Raw genomic sequence first — 17,862 nt, forward strand, 5'->3', positions numbered from 1 at the left:
CACCAAAATGTCTCTCTGCCTTTAAGAGCTCTCAGATGGTAACCTCTGCCTTCTGTCCTCTCGCCCCACACACCTCTGGCACTGGCGTTTCACAGATATCACTGCCTCCCCGGGCTGCCTCTGCTGATCCCCTCAGCACACCTAAGCCTTGCAGTGATTTAAGGAACCACCACAGCGGGCGTTCTTCATCCTAATTACGTCACCTGTTACTTAAGGGCATCACCATGCTCTGACCTCTGATGGCTTGGGGACCCTTTATTGCATCTGCTCTTCCTGTCCTCTCCAGCCACTTTGCTCAGGATCCAGGCACAAGGGTGTGGGGAACGAGGGAGGCTGAGAGGCAGGGGCAAAGCTGAGGAGAGATAGCAGGTCTTTCTCTGCATCAGTCTCCATTTGGTCACCTGGGGTTGAGTTATTTCCCTGGTCTCTCAGGCTAGTAGAATTGGGACAGGGCCTGACCGGGCTTAGAATCCACTTGACAGGTGGCTTTCATGGGCACTGCCTCCCAGGATCAACAGGACGGAGGACTTTTGGATGAAAAATACAACAGGACAAGTACTCTGCCCCAGAACTCATGGGGAAGCTGGTAGGCAATGGGCTCTCAAGTTTACCCTGGTCTCCTCTCTGTATACCTCTGTCTACCTAGGCTTGAGGTGAGATGCAGAGGACAGAGCTGCAGGGAGAGGAAGTGGGGAAGAGATTGGGCCCAGACAACAGTGGACCTAGGGTAATGAGTTAAGCATTCACAGATGCTAGAGCACCAATTATCTTAGGGGTGATTTCTCTCTGGAAGCCAGTCCTTTACAAGGGACAAGGCCTTATAGGTCAGCTGGGAGCAGATGGTAAGATTTGATGTGACTCTTAACGCACGTTCTCAGGAGCCAAACAGAATGCATGGGAATCCTAGCCGACCTCACCAGCTGTGTGACCTTGGACCGGTTAGTACAAGCCTTGGTTTCCTCATCTGTGAAACAGAAGTCACCACAGGACATATCTTGTAGGGGCACTGTGAGCAGGCCATTGGATAATGCACACATAGTGTTCTCAACAGCACCTCGCACCCAGCACCGCGTTCACTGTCCTTGCAGAGCTCATTGCCTCTTACCTGCTCCAACAAGAGTGTAAGTTCCTTGGGGATTTCAATATATTTTTTCTCATGGTACATCAGTGTTGATAATTGGAAAATAAGTGAGTAAATGCTTGGAAAATAAACTTATTTACAAAGCTCTGGTGAAGAAGATCTTATTAACCGTGGTAAGACCTATATGATTTTATGTATTTGCTGAGGCTCATTCCTTCAGTGTGATGGGCCAGGCCATACCCAAAACCACCTCCATCCCCATAAACCCACCCACATGTGCACACCCATGGCCACTCCCCTCCCCACACCCTGACCCACCCCCTTCACCCACCTCTGCACACCCCTGTACTCAATCATCTCCCCCTACCCTCCCACACATCCCTACCTCCCAACACATCCCTACCCCACAAGCACACACACAGCCTCTCACGCACAGCCATACCCACTCCCCTCACAGATTTCCCACTCTGCACACCCATCCTCACACACCACACACACACACACACACACACACACACACACACACACACTCCCATCCTGATACTATCTAAGCAATGTATTTTCCTTCTGTATCCTTCTTTAGGGTAAGAAGGAAATGGCAACCCACTCCAGTGTTCTTGCCTTGAGAATCCCAGGGTGGGCTGCCATCTGTGGGGTTACACAAAGTCGGACACGACTGAAGAACTTAGCAGGAAAAGAAAATGAGCTTTCCCAGCTGCTTCAAGTCTCCAGCCCTCACCCCTTTCTGTCCCCACCTCCACTTTCCTCCGCCTGTTCCTCTCTCAGTGGAAAGGACAGAGCCCTGGGAGGTCTGGACCTGAGTTTCTCAGGTGTCACTGAAATGAAGCCACAGTTCAGAGGCTCTCAGAGTTGGAATCACCTTGAAGGTCCTCCTAACAGGAGGAAGCTCATTTCCTCTTTGGCTCCCTGGACAGAAATGATTCTTTTCTCAACCCCAGAGGAACATAGCTAGGCCTGCTATGGAGCAGCTCAGGTCTGTCTGGGATCCCCTCAGGGGAGCGTCTACCCACTTGTAGCTCACCTCTGCAGTGGTTCTCACATTGCCTACACAACAGAGAGGAGAAAGCTTACTTATAGTTAACACAAATATGTGTTTTAGATATTTTTATTAATTTTTATTGGTTTATTTATTTGGCCATGCCAGGTCTTAGTTGCAGTAGGTGGGATCTAGTTCCTTGTCCAGGGATTGAAACTGGGCCCCCTGCATTGGGAACATGCAGTCTTAGCCACTGGACCACCAGGGAAGTCCCTGTTTAAAACATTTAACAAATATTTATATTCGAGTAATATAATCTAAACCTCACAGCACTGTTAGGATGGGTAGCCCTCCATTTTACAAATGAGAAAACTGAGCACAGCAATGTTCACTGACTTGTTGGTGGTCGCACACTATGGACATTGTAGAGCCAAAACTCAGACTTTTCTGACTCCAAAACTGCAACTAAAAATTGAAAGATCCTCCCTGTAACCTTAGGTTCAGGGAACAGCTTTGCCATCACATGGCCTTATCTTCTACTGGTCTGGTGACACACATAGCCTTTTCCTGTGATAAACTTTGATATGACACCACATGTGACTCGGCAGCTCTGACTTTCTGGGGAGATGCAAGCGCTATCCCTTGTCTCTGGCAAAAAACCTCTCCATCCAGCCACCCACCCACCATCCATTTACCTGTCTACCCATCCAACCATCTATCCATCCTCCTACCCGTCTAACTAAAACCTCTCTGAGCACCAATTTATTCATCTATAAAACGAGGATAGTTAATGTAAGGTTTAAGTGTTGCAAACATGTTAAGTACCTGACATATAGTGATGCATTAACATTTACTCCATGATATCTTTGCCTAGTTAAGGAGTCAGCTACAGCAGGATGTTAATTCTTTGGAACGTCCAAATCCTGCAGCCGGATAATGTTCAAAGAGCTCTGTCCTTTGACTCATGGCTCTGGGGACCTGGAGTTATTTGGATGCCTGTGTCCTTTTTATTAGATGTGTCTCTCTGACCTCCACAGAGAACAGTAAGAAAGACCTATAAAGGAAAACTGTGGGCAGGGGGATCATGAGTGATGTAAACCAAAGTCAGCAGCAGTCTATAGGCTTCACCTTAAAAGAGTCAGGCATGGGGTCAGGGGGTGGGGGTAGAGACTAGAGAGCAGAAAGTTTAGATTAGCTTCCCCTCCTTTCCTCCAGACTCCTTATCTCTCAAGAAGGAAACTTGTGCGACATTGAACTATAAAAATCCTCGGTTGCAGCTTTGATGTGTCTTCTCCATAAAAAGCTCAGCCTGGCCCTAGATCTGATAGAGTGCCTGATGAACTGTGGACGGAGGTTCGTGATATTGTACAGGAAACAGGGATTAAGACCATCCCCATGGAAAAGAAAGGCAAAAAAGCAAAATGGCTGTCGGAGGAAGCCTTACAAATAGCTGTGAAAAAAAGAGAAGCAAAAAGCAAAGGAGTAAAGGAAACATATGAGTATCTGAATGCAGAGTTCCAAAGAATAGCAAGGAGAGATAAAAGCTTTTCTTAGTGATCAGTGCAAAGAAATAGAGGAAAACAATAGAATGGGAAAGACTAGAGATCTCTTCAAGAAAATGAGAGATACCATGAGAACACTTCATGCAAAGATGGGCTCGATAAAGGACAGAAATGGTATGGACCTAACAGAAGCAGAAGATATTAAGAAGAAGTGGCAAGAATACACAGAAGAACTGTACAAAAAAGATCTTCATGACCCGGATAATCACGATGGTGTGATGACTCACCTAGAGCCAGACATCCTGGAATGTGAAGTCAAGTGGGCCTTAGAAAGCATCACACGAATAAAGCTAGTGGAGGTGATGGAATTCCAGTTGAGCTATTTCAAATCCTGAAAGATGATGCTGTGAAAGTGCTGCACTCAATATGCCAACAAATTTGGAAAACTTGGCAGTGGCCACAGGACTGGAAAAGGTCAGTTTTCATTACAATCCCAAAGAAAGGCAATGCCAAAGAATGCTCAAACTACCACACGATTGCACTCATCTCACATGCTAGTAAAGTAATGCTCAAAATTCTCCAAGCCAGGCTTCAGCAGTACCTGAACTGTGAACTTCCAGATGTTCAAGAGGTTTCAGAAAAGGCAGAGGAACCAGAGAACAAATTGTCAACATCCGCTGGATCATTGAAAAGCAAGAGAATTCCAGAAAAACATCTATTTCTACTTTATTGACTATGCCAAAGCTTTTGTGTGGATCACAATAAACTGTGGAAAATTCTGAAAGAGATGGGAATACCAGACCACCTGACCTGCCTCTTGAGAAACCTATATGCAGGTCAGGAAGCAGCAGTTAGAACTGGACATGGAACAACAGAGTGGTTCCAAATAGGAAAAGGAGTACGTCAAGGCTGTATATTGTCATCCTGCTTATTTAACTTATATGCAGAGTACATCATGAGAAACGCTGTGCTGGAAGAAGCACAAGCTGGAATCGAGATTGCTGGGAAAAATATCAATAAGCTCAGATATGCAGATGAACCCACCCTTATGGCAGAAAGTGAAGAGGAACGAAAAAGCCTCTTGATGAAAGTGAAAGAGGAGAGTGAAAAAGTTGGCTTAAAGCTCAACACTCAGGAAACGAAGATCATGGCATCTGGTCCCATCACTTCATGGGAAATAGATGTGGAAACAGTGGAAACAGTGTCAGACTTTATTTCGGGGGGCTCCAAAATCACTGCAGATGGTGACTGCAGCCATGAAATTAAAAGACACTTACTCCTTGGAAGAAAAGTTATGACCAACCTAGACAGCATATTCAAAAGCAGAGACATTACTTTGCCAACAAAGGTCTGTCTAGTCAAGGCTATGGTTTTTCCTGTGGTCATGTATGGATGTGAGAGTTGGACAGTGAAGAAAGCTGAAAGGTGAAGAATTGATGCTTTTGAACTGTGGTGTTGGAGAAGACTCTTGAGAGTCCCTTGACTGCAAGAAGATCCAACCAGTGCATCCTAAAGAGATCAGTCCTGGGTGTTCATTGGAAGGACTGATGCTGAAGCTGAAACACCAATACTTCGGCCACATCATGTGAAGAGTTGACTCACTGGAAAAGACCCTAATGCTGGGAAGAATTGGGAGCAGGAGGAGAAGGAGATGACAGAGGATGAGATGGCTGGATGTCATCACCGACTTGATGGACATGGGTTTGGGTAGATCCTGGAAATTGGTGATGGACAGGGAGGCTTGCCTGCTGTGATTCATGGGGTCACAAAGAGTCGGACACAACTGAGTGACTGAACTGAACTGAACTGGCCCTGAGAAAGAAGCTGATGGAAAACTTAAGGTCTGGACTGTGGTGAAAAAAGTCAGTGAGGCTGAAGCCCAGACAGTGTTCTGGGGATGATGACCATGGAACTGGTTATGCCTGCTATCTGTATGGTACTTTACAGTTTTCCCAGTTTCCATATGCGCCATCACTTCACAACCCTGTACGTCAGGAAAGATAGGCATGTCTAGACTGTTCAGTCCAGTTCAGTTCCTTTCAGTCACTCAGTCATGTCTGACTCTTTGCAACCCCATGAATCGCAGCATGCCAGGCCTCCCTGTCCATCACCAACTCCCAGGGTTCACTCAAACTCACGTCCATTGAGTTGGTGATGCCATCCAGCCATATCATCCTCTGTCGTCCCCTTCTCCTCCTGCCCCCAATCTCTCTCAGCATCAGAGTCTTTTCCAGTAAGTCAAACTTTGCATGAGGTGGTCAAAGTACCGGAGTTTCAGCTTCAGCATCAGTCCTTCCAAAGAACACCCAGGACTGATCTCCTTTAGAATGGACTTGTTGAATCTCCTTGCAGTCCAAGGGACTCTCAAGAGTCTTCTCCAACACCACAGTTCAAAGCATCAATTCTTTGGTGCTCAGCTTTCTTTATAGTCCAACTCTTACATCCATACATGACTACTGGAAAAACCATAGCCTTGACTAGATGGACCTTTGTTGACAAAGTAATGTCTCTGCTTAGGTTTGTCATAAGTTTTCTTCCAAGGAGTAAGCGTCTTTTAATTTCATAGCTACAGTCACCATCTGCAGTGATTTTGGAGCCCAAAAAAATTAAATCAGCCAGTTTCCACTGTTTCCCTATCTATTTCACACGAAGTGATGGGACCAGATGCCATGATCTTCGTTTTCTGAGTGTTGAGCTTTAAGCCAATTTTTTCACTCTCCTCTTTCACTTTCACCAAGAGACTTTTTCATTCCTCTTCACTTTCTGCCATAAGGGTGGTGTCATCTGCATATCTGAGCTTATTGATATTTTTCCCAGCAATCTCGATTCCAGCTTGTGCTTCTTCCAGCACAGCGTTTCTCATGATGTACTCTGCATATAAGTTAAATAAGCAGGATGACAATACACAGCCTTGATGTACTCCTTTTCCTATTTGGAACCACTCTGTTGTTCCATGTCCAGTTCTAACTGCTGCTTCCTGACCTGCATATAGGTTTCTCAAGAGGCAGGTCAGATGGTCTGGTATTCCCATCTCTTTCAGAATTTTCCACAGTTTATTGTGATCCACACAAAGGCTTTGGCATAGTCGATAAAGCAGAAATAGATGTTTTTCTGGAATTCTCTTGCTTTTTCAATGATCCAGCGGATGTTGACAATTTGTTCTCTGGTTCCTCTGCCTTTTCTAAAACCTCTTGAACATCTGGAAGTTCACAGTTCAGGTACTGCTGAAGCCTGGCTTGGAGAATTTTGAGCATTACTTTACTAGCGTGTGAGATGAGTGCAATTGTGTGGTAGTTTGAGCATTCTTTGGCATTGCCTTTCTTTGGGATTGTAATGAAAACTGACCTTTTCCAGTCCTGTGGCCACTGCTGAGTTTTGCCAATTTGTTGGCATATTGAGTGCAACACTTTCACAGCATCATCTTCCAGGATTTGAAATAGCTCAACTGGAATTCCATCACCTCCACTAGCTTTGTTTGTAGTGATGTTTTCTAAGGCCCACTTGAGGATCAAAATTTGCCACCTCAAATATGCCACTTTGGCAGAAGGATTATTTTGAGCTGAAGACAATTGAGAGACAGCAGACACCAAAAAAACTCTCTGCCCTCATCTTCTGGGCTTCCCTGGTGGCTCAGAGCTGAAGAAAACACCTGCAGTGCTGTAGCCACAGGAGACATAGGTTCGATCCTTGGGTCAGGAAGATCCCCTGTAGGTGGAAATATAGCAACCCTCTCCAGTATTCTTGCCTGGAAAATTGCATGGACAGAGGAACCTGGCAGGCTTCACAGGGTTGCAAAGAGTAAAACACAACTGAGGCAACTTAGCAAGCATGCAAGCCCTCACCCTCTATTTGTCTAAAAGCAGAACATACATTCCTATTTGCAAAGGTGTCTCACTCTCCTGTGCTAGGAAGATGAGGGCCCAGGACGACAACTTCTTATACTCTTTATTGCAGGAGACAATTTTATACTTTCAACAGCTCAGAGATGGCACCACGAGGACTCTCCATTACACATCTTACTAAAATAATCCTTATCTTCCATCAGTTTCCCATGTATTTGCCTACGCAGGCTTTCCTTTGTCTTATTACTGCTCTACAAATTTATTGTTTTTCATTAAGATGCTACATAAGCCCCTTTGAGGCACTCATCATTGAGTTTCTCCCACACGCATTCATGCTGCAGTCATTCATAAAGTGTGCTAATTTTTTTCTTGTTTATCTGTCTTTTCATCAGTTTCTGGACCCAGCTGCAGAACCTGGGAGGACAGAGGAAAAAGCTTTTTCCTCCCCTTAGCTGTTGCTGTTTTTCAGTCACTAAGTCGTGTTCAACTCCGTGGTCCCATGAACTGTAGCGAGCCAGGTTCTTCTGTCCATGAGATTTCCCAAGCAAGAACACTGGAGTGGGCTGACCTTTCCCTCTCCAGGGGCTCTTCCTAATCCAGGGATCAAACCCACTTTTCCTGCATTGGCAGGCGGATTCTTTGTCACTGAGCCACCAGAGAAGCCCTTTTCCTCCCCTACAATACCTATTATACAGATGAAGACACTAACCAACAATAACTGGCTGTTCCCCAGATCACTGAGGTTTCAACCTAATCTCCTGACTCCCAAGAGCCCTCTGCCCCATTCCAGACTTCCTCTTTTCACAAGGCCCCCAGATACTGGGGAAGAGTTATTTCACCATGTCTAAGGCAGCCATGACTTCAAAACAGTTTGGAGAGACTCCTTTTAGTTTTTCCTTGTCTTTAAGTTTTTAATTAATCCATTCAAATTTGACTATACAAAGTACTTGCCCTGTGCAGGTACTGCCCTCCTGAGCAAATTCAGGCCTTTGCAATTCAGTAGGTGAGGGGCGTGGTCGGGAACTGGCTGCCCTGGGAGCATCAGGTTACCCTGCCAATAACCTGCTGGAGGGAGTGACTCAGCAGCCCAGACCTAAAAGATGAGTTAGAGGGACTCAGGCAAAGGAAGAGAGGGTTCTGGGTAGAGGAATCCCTGCCTGCAAACACCAGGATGCAAAGAGCTTGGTGAGTTTGGGGAAGTGAAGAGGTTCAGTAGGTGGGAGGGTGGAGTGGAAGCAGGAGGAAGGGGAACTGGGAGATGTTGGGCTGTTGAGTGGCAGGGGACAGAGGTCAGGGGACTCTGTAACAATGCTGAGAAGTTAGTTTTCATCCTAAGAGCAATGGACGCCCTCAGAAGGATTTAGCTGGGGCCTCAGATGGTTATGATTGCCTCTGACTGCTGTGAGAAGAACGGATTGGAAAATGCGGGAGGTAAAGTGTTAAACCTGGGGATTTTGTTTTTCAATATTTTTTCAACATATCTTCACTGCTAGATTGAGAACTCCTGGAAAGCAGGAAAATGAGTCTGAAATACAGTCCTGGAGTTGCCAGCGCTCCCACAGAAGCACACTTCTGAAAGAAACAAGCCTTTATTAGTATCACCAAGCAGAGTCTATGTAGACCCAGGCCTGCCCTCCAAGAGCCCACAGTCTAGTGTGGCATATGGACATATAAACTCCACCTTGGTGTCTGCACCAAGTCCTACGGGAGCACCGTGGGGCATGGCTAGCTTTGCAGAGACCATGAAGGCTTCTCAGAGAAGGTGATATCTGAGCTGGGCCTTGAACGATGGAAAGGAGTTTGCTGGGTGGCTAAGTTTGATCAAAGAATAAAGATCCTGGCTTTCTTAAAGGACAATAAAGTGAGACATTAAAGTTACTCCTTAGGAGACATTTGTCAGGATGGCCCCACACTTGCATCCCTGCTTTATAGATGATGCCTGAATCCCCCACCTCACTCATCCCCAGATGCCAACCCCACAACAGTGGGACTTCAAGACTGTTTTATCCTCTGACATTTTCTTCACGTAAAAATGTGAAGGAAACTTGATATAAAATTGCCATTAAGAGCAGATGGACCTGGCTTCAAGTCAGGGTGCTGCCACATTGCCTTATTAGACAAGTCCCCTTGACCTCTCTAGACCCTCATTTCTCATCTGTATAATGGCAGTAATAGCAGTTCCTGCATCACAACATTAATGCGTGGACTTCTATACCAGGTATGATGCTGTGGTGTCTCAGCTCCAAAACTCTCCTCTCTGTATTCCGATTTATGATGATGGGGTTGGGTCACTGCAAATTGCATTTTTGCCAGACAAGCTGACTTCTACTTGCGTTCTGCCAATGGGCTGCACAGCTGGAGGGGGATGACGGGATTTACTCCTTACTGTCTGCTTCCTGTGGGTTTCCTGTCTGAAGGAAGAGATCAGGAAGGCTTCTAAGCGGAAGTGATATCTGAACTGGATAAGGATGGAGAAGAGTTTATTGGATGGTTATGACTATCACCACAGCCATGCTTTTTCACCCTGACAGCAGTGAAACCTCCCCATAGCAGTAGCTGAAGCCAGTTTGCAATTTTTTAAACACAGAATTGGCTGCCTTACATCCAATCAGAGACCTCAGCACCAACCCAGCAACGCTCCCTCCTCAGTGGTCTGAGTTTCAGCTCACAGCATCCTTCTACTGAGCCTCTAAATTTTAATAATTCTGACCTTTTTCCCCTCTGGTCCCTCATCCCTAGGGTGATTGCTGCTTTCTGCAGTTGCTATCTTTGTTACAATTTATAACTCTAAATTTACCTGTTCAGTTATCTAGTTAACAATGTTATTCCTAGCTGCTGCCGCTACAGCTGCTAAGTCACTTCAGTCATGTCCAACTCTGTGTGACCCCATAGATGGCAGCCCACCAGGCTCCCCCGTCCCTGGGATTCTCCAGGCAAGAACACTGGAGTGGGTTGCCATTTCCTTCTCCAATGCATGAAAGCGAAAAGTGAAAGGGAAGTCGCTCAGTCGTGTCCGACTCTTCGCAACCCCATGGACTGCAGCCTACCAGACTCCTCTGTCCATGGGATTTTCCAGGCAAGAGTACTGGAGTGGGGTGCCATCGCTTTATTCCTAGCTAACAGTCCTTTATCTTGAATTCACTCTGTTCAAGTAACCAATGTGGTTTTTGTCTCCTGGTTTCACTCTGATTGCTAATAATTAATGAAAAGATATGTTACCTTTTGAGTTAATCCCCAACAAGGGTTCTCCTGCCCTGTGTTGCTTGCCCCAATAGAATTAGAGTTCAGTTCAGAAGCAAAGGAAATGTAAAATAGATACTAAAGGGAAGCAGTTGTTTAGCACAAGGAACTCAGCTTGGTCCTCTGTGAAGACCTCAAGGGGTGGAGGGGAGGGAGGCTCAGGAGGGAGGGGATATATATACATTTATATCTGATCTATGTTGTTGTACAGAAGAAACCAACAAAACATTTGTCTTCCAATTAAAAATAAATAAAAATTAAAATGAAGCAAAGGTAAATTTTATTCTTTGATCAAAAATTGGAGAGGTGTGAGCCTATCCCTTAAAGCACATGCTGCCTGCTACAGGCTGTCAGTGGGGCTGCTTTATAAGGTTCTCGCCAGTGGGGAGGACAGAGTTCTCGTGGATTAGGCATAGCTGTGCTGCTTGCAGCTCCTGACTGAAGTGCTGGGCGCAGCATCTCTGAAGTGTGGTGGTGTGGGCAGAACTTCTGCACACAGCCTGCCAAGCTGAAGTGTTGAGTGCAGTCATTTTGTACAAGGAACAGAAGTGCCTGGTATAAGGCCCCTCTTTGCACGCAGTACCCTGTGAGTGGGTGCAAAAGGAAAGGAAAGCACAAAGAAAAAGGAAAAAAAATAGACTTTATTGCCCAGATTCTACTTATGTTTCCTGGGAATTGTTCAATGATATATATGTATGTGTATATATACACACAAAGCCCATGTGTGTGTGTTTATATGCATATCTAATGTTTGGTACATACTAAACTCTCAATAAATGCTTCTTCTAATAATTCCTTAAGGGTTCCTAATGTTCCCTTATTCATTCATTTTTTTCAGCATATGTTGTTTCTTACTATGTGTCAGGCCCCATGTGAAGTATTGGGGTACAGAGCTGAACAAGCTACAGTCCAGCCCTCAGGGAGCATACAATTGGAGTGGAGAGGACCACCAAGGACAGGAGCCCATCCCAGGAATGGTTCTTGGCACCTCATCCAGGACTCTCCCATTGCAGATCTCACTGCCCAGTTACTCCATCTCCCAGACCACCCAGAATCCTCATGTCCCACTACATGAGCATTATCCATCTGGCCCATTTTCAAATGCCTGTTTTTTGACAGACCTCCAGAATTAATACTTATGGTAAGGTTGATGTGATACTAGCTTATGTTATTATTATTTATTTGCATATCTTACCATCCTTAGCTGGTAAATTACTTGAGATTGGTTCCTCCAAATGGCTTGTTTCTGTATCAGTGTACAGCCCTAGTACGGTGCCTGAGGGGCTTCCCAGGTGGCTCAGTGGTGAAGACTCTACCTGCCGATGCAGGAGAAGCAGGAGACGTGGGTTTGATCCCTGGGTGGGGAAGATCTCCCGGAGCAGGAAATGGCAATCCACCCCAGTTTTCTTACCTGGGAAATCCCGTGGACAGAAGAGCCTGGCCAGCTACAGTCCATGGGGTCACAGAAGAGTCAGACATGACTTAGCAAGTAAATACCAACAGTGCCTGGGACATGATAGGATATACAAAAAAGAGACAGTAGATGAATTAATTTATCTAGTCAAGAAATATCTCTTGAGCTCTTACTATGAAGCAGGCACAGGACTAGATACTGGGAAGACAAGGACAAAGAAATGAACAGTGTCCCAGCTCCTAGTGAATGGTTGACTGATTCAGTGACTGAAACCAGACAACCTCTGAGGACCCAGACCTTTATGGGGCTGGAAATGGTCCCATCAGCCCGGTACCACATGGACTTTCCAGCATTTCTGCTTCTTTCCTGCTGAGCCCTCAGTGGGCAATGGCAGCCGGCTGTGGCTTACCTTACATCCTGAGAGCTGGTGGCCAAAGGCTATATTTAAGTAGAAAACATTTGCATTTTTAATGTTGACTGGAACTGGAAAGGCTGTGATAACCTTTCCAAATTGATATTGGTTTTTACATGATTGAAATAGGCTTCAGGCATTTCTTAAATAGAAAATTTAAGGTATTTCCATTATCAATGAGAGGGCAAAATCTTCTCAGAACATTGCCCTGTTTGTATCCTCAGAAAACATCACCTCTCTCCCCTGAGCACACTCAGCACCTGGCCTTGTCAGCATTTCAGGATCCTCTTAACCTTCACTTGGTCCCCTTCACCATTTTGGAGGGTGGACAGGGTGAGAATTGCTAGTCCTATGTCCTTAGGGAGGAAATGGATTCTAAGACGTGCAAATACGTGCAAATGGCTTACCTCTCTAATCTTACCCTCTAAAGGTGAAGAGGACCAAGTGAAGGTTAAGAGGATCCCTTTCCTCATCTGCAACATGAGAATAAAATGTTGCTTCACAGATTTGCAAATGTTGTCATCTGTAAAGAAGCTTACCATCCGATGCCTGATACTTGACTTTTGCTCACTGGACATCAGTTCTTTTTTTTATTGATGTATAATTGCTTTACAATGTTGCATTAGTTTCTGTTGTACAACAATGTGAATCAGCTGTATGTATATGTATATCTTCTTCCTCTTGAGTCTCCCTGCTACTCTCCCCCCATCCCACCCTTGTAGGTCATCACAGAGCACAGAGATGAGCTCCCTGTATTACACAGCAGCTTCCCACTGACCATATATTTTACAAATGATAGTGTATATTGGACATTAGTTCTTATCCATCCCCTACCAGTCACTTGTCTAAGGTAACCCTTCAAAATAAGGTGAGAACCCTAAGCTCCTGGCTCCCACGTCTCTTTCCAAGAGACCCATTTGACACAAATAGGTTAAAGCACACATTTTGGCTTAAAAGCAGAAGGACTCATTTCCATCTTCACTCTATTCTGACTACTCTCATTAACAATATATGCCATGACAGCTTGTCTGAAACCTTCTTGGCACCCATGTTTCCCTTCTCTGTTTTCCCTGTAGTGAAAGTTGTTGCATAGTCCAATATGGTAGCCAAAAGCCACATGTGGCTATTTAAATTTAAATTACTTAAATAAAATTTAAGATTCAATCCTCAGCCATAGTAACCATATTTCAAGGGCTCAATGACTCCATGTGGCTAGTGGGTATAAACACAGAGACAGGCCATTTCCATGATCACGCAAAGCACAGCTGGAAAGTTCTAAGTGAGAGAGAGAGAGGAAGGAGAGAAAAGAGAAGGAAAAGAAGGAGAAGTTTGGAGAGAAGAGTCAAATTGGTTTTCCAGAGCATTCCTCATTAGTGCACATCCCTGCAAGTGTTCATCCAGGCATGGAAATCAATGTCTGTATATTTGCACATTCTAATGGAAGAGGGGAATTTTCTTCTCTGAGAGAGTCAGTGCCTGAGAACTTTTTTGTTTGTAAATTTTGTAAATTTAGTTTGGCTCAATAAATGTTATCATTTAAAACTCGGATGTGATCCTTTCATTCCCTGCTCTGAATAAGTCTGTGGTCCTTCAGGGGCTGCCAAGAAAGCCCCATATCTTCAGCATGTCTCTGAGGTCTTCATGATTTACTCTCACTACATCCTGTACCCACTTACTGTAGACACACACAGACGTTTGCCCTGTCTTACCTGACAACCACCTTCTCCGATGCATCTTACACTCTATACTCCTTGCCTCAGCTCTTACTGAGCCCACTGCCTGCAACACCCCCAAAAGCATCATCTCCACCAACAGACGCTGGTCAAAACACAATTCAAATGCTTCCTCCTCCTTATGCTTTCCCTACTTCTGCTGGTCTGATGTGCTTCTGTGTCCAGCAGTTCATTCATGTTCTTCAGCGCATTTGCCCATGCCCTTGTAACCATGTCTCTTCACCATATTGCCCCACAATGGTGATTCTCAAACTTTGTATGGAGGAAAAACCAATATTTCTTTGTTTAGTTTTTGTAAATATCCAATCTATTGCATATGGATATTTTTGTAAAGTAAAATGAAATTTTAAAGAGACATATAAAATATGAATTTTAATTACTATATTGTTAGGTTCAAATTGCTATGCAAATGTTTCTATACTCTTACTCATTTCTGTATTTCTCTCATCTTTGGCCAGTAACAGTTTTCAGGCCACACGTGGAACAGCAGTGCCCTCCAGTCCCAGCTTGAAGTCTCTGCATGTGGTCCTCTCTTGATATGCTTTATGGAATTCATTGGAAACTTTCTGTCAGTGTTCCTCCGGTTGTCTAGGGATGCACAGAGGAGCATTTTTGTGAAGATGACGTTAGAATGAAGAGGCCCCTCTGTGTGATGATGCTTGCGGGCTGATTTGGGTGAGGACACCAGTTTTATTGTCTAAGTAGCTTCACAACCCTGAACTTCTTACCTGAATGTGGCCTTGGCCTGAAGCTAGAGCAAGGTTCTCAAACTCTATTGTGCTGTGGCCCACGCCAATAGTTCGGGGAAGCCTGTGGATCTCTTCTCAGAATGTTTTAATGTTTGATGTTTTAAGTGCAGAAAATAAAACCCCACCAAATTTCAAAGGAAATCAATTGTTCTGAAATATAATTGTTAAAATGTATGCTGTACAGTGTTTCTTTGTTAACACATTAAAATAATATCTGTTTGAATTTGGTTGTTTAGTAACATGGAACCTCCACATGCAGGCTCAATCCTAAACAATCAATGGATCACCGGAGAAATTGAAGAAGAAATCAGAAAATACCTGGAGACAATAAAAATAAAAACACAGCAACCCAAAATCTATGGGAGGCAGCAAAGTTGTTCTAAGAAGGAAGTGTATAGTGATAAAGCCTTTATAGTGATATAGTTCTAAGAAGGAAGTGTATAGTGATAAAGCCTTTATAGTGATATAGTTCTAAGAAGGAAGTGTATAGTGATAAAGCCTTTATAGTGATATAGTTCTAAGAAGGAAGTGTATAGTGATAAAGCCTTTATAGTGATATAGTTCTAAGAAGGAAGTGTATAGTGATAAAGCCTTTATAGTGATATAGTTCTAAGAAGGAAGTGTATGGTGATACAAGCCTTTATAGTGATATAGTTCTAAGAAGGAAGTGTATAGTGATAGAAGCCTTTCTCTGGAATCCAAAAAAGTCTCAAACAACCTAATCTTATACCTAAAGGAGGTAAAAGAAGAACAAGCAAAACCCAAAGTTAGTAGAAGGAAAGAAATCATAAAGATCAGACCAGAAATAAATGAAATAGAGACTTAAAAAGCAATAGAGGGCTTCCCTGCTGGCTTGACTCTTTAGAAAAGACCCTGATGCTGGGAAAGATTGAAGGCAGGAGAAGGGGACGACAGAGGACAAGATGCTTGGATGGCATCACTGACTCAATGAACATGAATTTCAGCAAGCTCTGGGAGATGGTGAAGGACAGGGAAGCCAGGCATGCTACAGCCCATGAGGTTGCAACGAGTCGGACATGACTGAGCAACTGAACGGCAACTGGTGGTTCAGTGGTAAAGAATCTGCCTGCCAATACAGGACATGGGTTCAGTCCCTGGTCCAGAAAGATGCCATGTGCTGTGGGGTGGTTAAGCCGGTGCCCCACAACCACTGAGACTGTGCCCCAGAGCCCAGAAGCCACAACAGCTGAGCCCATGTACCACAGCTACTGAAGCCTGCACGCCCTAGAGCCCATTTCTGCAACAAAAGAAGTCACTGTAACGAGAAGCACTCACAGGGCAGCTAGAGGCTAGCCCCCGCTCTCCACAACTAGAGAAAGCCTACCTGTAGCAGTGAAGACTCAGCACAGCCAAAAGACAAGTAAATAACATTATTTTAAAAAAAAAATAGAAAAGATCAACGAAACTAATGGTCAGTTCTTTGACAAGATATAAACCTTTAACCAGACTCACCAAGAAAAAAGAAAGACTAAATCAATAAAATCATAAATGAAAAAGAAGTTACAACCAGCACTAAAGAAATACTGATACAACCTAGGAAAAATGGACACACTTATCAGAATGACTATGTCAAATATATCACACAGAATGAATGTGGGTAAGGATGTGGAGAATAAAGAACACTTATGCACTGTTGGTGAAAATATAAATTGGTACAGCCGCTAAGGAAAACAATATGAAGTTTTCTCAAAAAACTAAAAATAGAACTACCATATGACCCAACAATGTCACTACTGGGTATTCATCAGCAACAGCAGAAGCATTAATTCAAAATATACATGCACCCCAATGTTTGTAACATCACTATTTATACTTTCCAAGATATGAAATCAGTATAAGTTTTCATCAACAGATGAGTGAATAAAGGTGTTACACACACACACACACACACACACACACACAACGAAATACTATTTATCCATAAAAAATAATGAAAATTTGCCCTTTGCAGTAATGCGGATGGACTCCAAGGGTATTATGCAAAGCAAAATAAGTTAGCCAGAGAAAGACAGACACTGTAAAACACCACTTATATGTAGAATTTAAAAAATAAACTTTTGTGAATATAACAAAAAAGAAACAGACTGAAGATATAGAGAACAAACTAGTAGATACCAGAGAGGAGAGGGGAGGGGCAAGATAGAAGTAGGAGATTAAGAGGTACAAACTACTCTGTATAAAATAAATATGCTACAAGGATATATAGTGCAATATAAATATTTTATGATAATATAAGTGGAATATAGCCCTTAAAAGTTATAAAGTACTATGCAGTGAGCCTGAAATTTATATAATATTATATATCAACTACATCTCAATTCAAAGAAATAATATGATATCTACTGATGTGCAAAACACCTTCACTAATTCGATGTATCAATGAGTATAAAATTACATTTCAGGTTATCAGCAACAGCTGTACTGTGATTTGAAAATACCCATGATTTCTATTGTAACCATCACAGATATTGCTGTTACTACTGTGATTTGTTCCTATATTCATGATTGAAGAAACTGTTCAGTTTCATTTTGAGAGTAATGAAAATAAAGATGGTATCATCTAAGATCCAGACAAAGTGTTTCCTAACTCATTCATTCATTCATTCAATAAATATTTACTGAGAAACTACTGTGTGCTATGCATTATTCTAATTATAGACAGTTTCTGCCCTCATTGAGTTTTTATTGTTTCTGTGAGTCAAGTAACAAGCAAATAATAGAGTTGATTCTCATTATTTTTAGTAGTTATGTTGTAGAAAATCACCATGAACACTGAATTAGTGAATATGAATTCACTGCTCCTAGTATTAACAAAAATACAGGTTGGGTTCTTGTGAGCCTCTAGTAACAAAATTTTCATCAGTAGATCAA

The 17,862-nt window shown here is 43.5% G+C and overlaps 1 long non-coding RNA gene across 1 annotated transcript; it reads left to right on the forward strand.

Annotated features, from left to right (window-relative positions):
• The first annotated feature begins 8,495 nt into the window (after positions 1 to 8,495).
• Positions 8,496 to 15,144, forward strand: LOC121819464 (uncharacterized). The gene is made up of 3 exons (XR_006059726.2): positions 8,496 to 8,607; positions 11,501 to 11,803; positions 14,680 to 15,144. It is a non-coding gene; the product is annotated as an uncharacterized LOC121819464 (long non-coding RNA).
• The last annotated feature ends 2,718 nt before the right edge of the window (positions 15,145 to 17,862 follow it).

Source organism: Ovis aries, chromosome 1, assembly GCF_016772045.2.
Source record: "Ovis aries strain OAR_USU_Benz2616 breed Rambouillet chromosome 1, ARS-UI_Ramb_v3.0, whole genome shotgun sequence".
Lineage (NCBI taxonomy): Eukaryota > Metazoa > Chordata > Mammalia > Artiodactyla > Bovidae > Ovis > Ovis aries.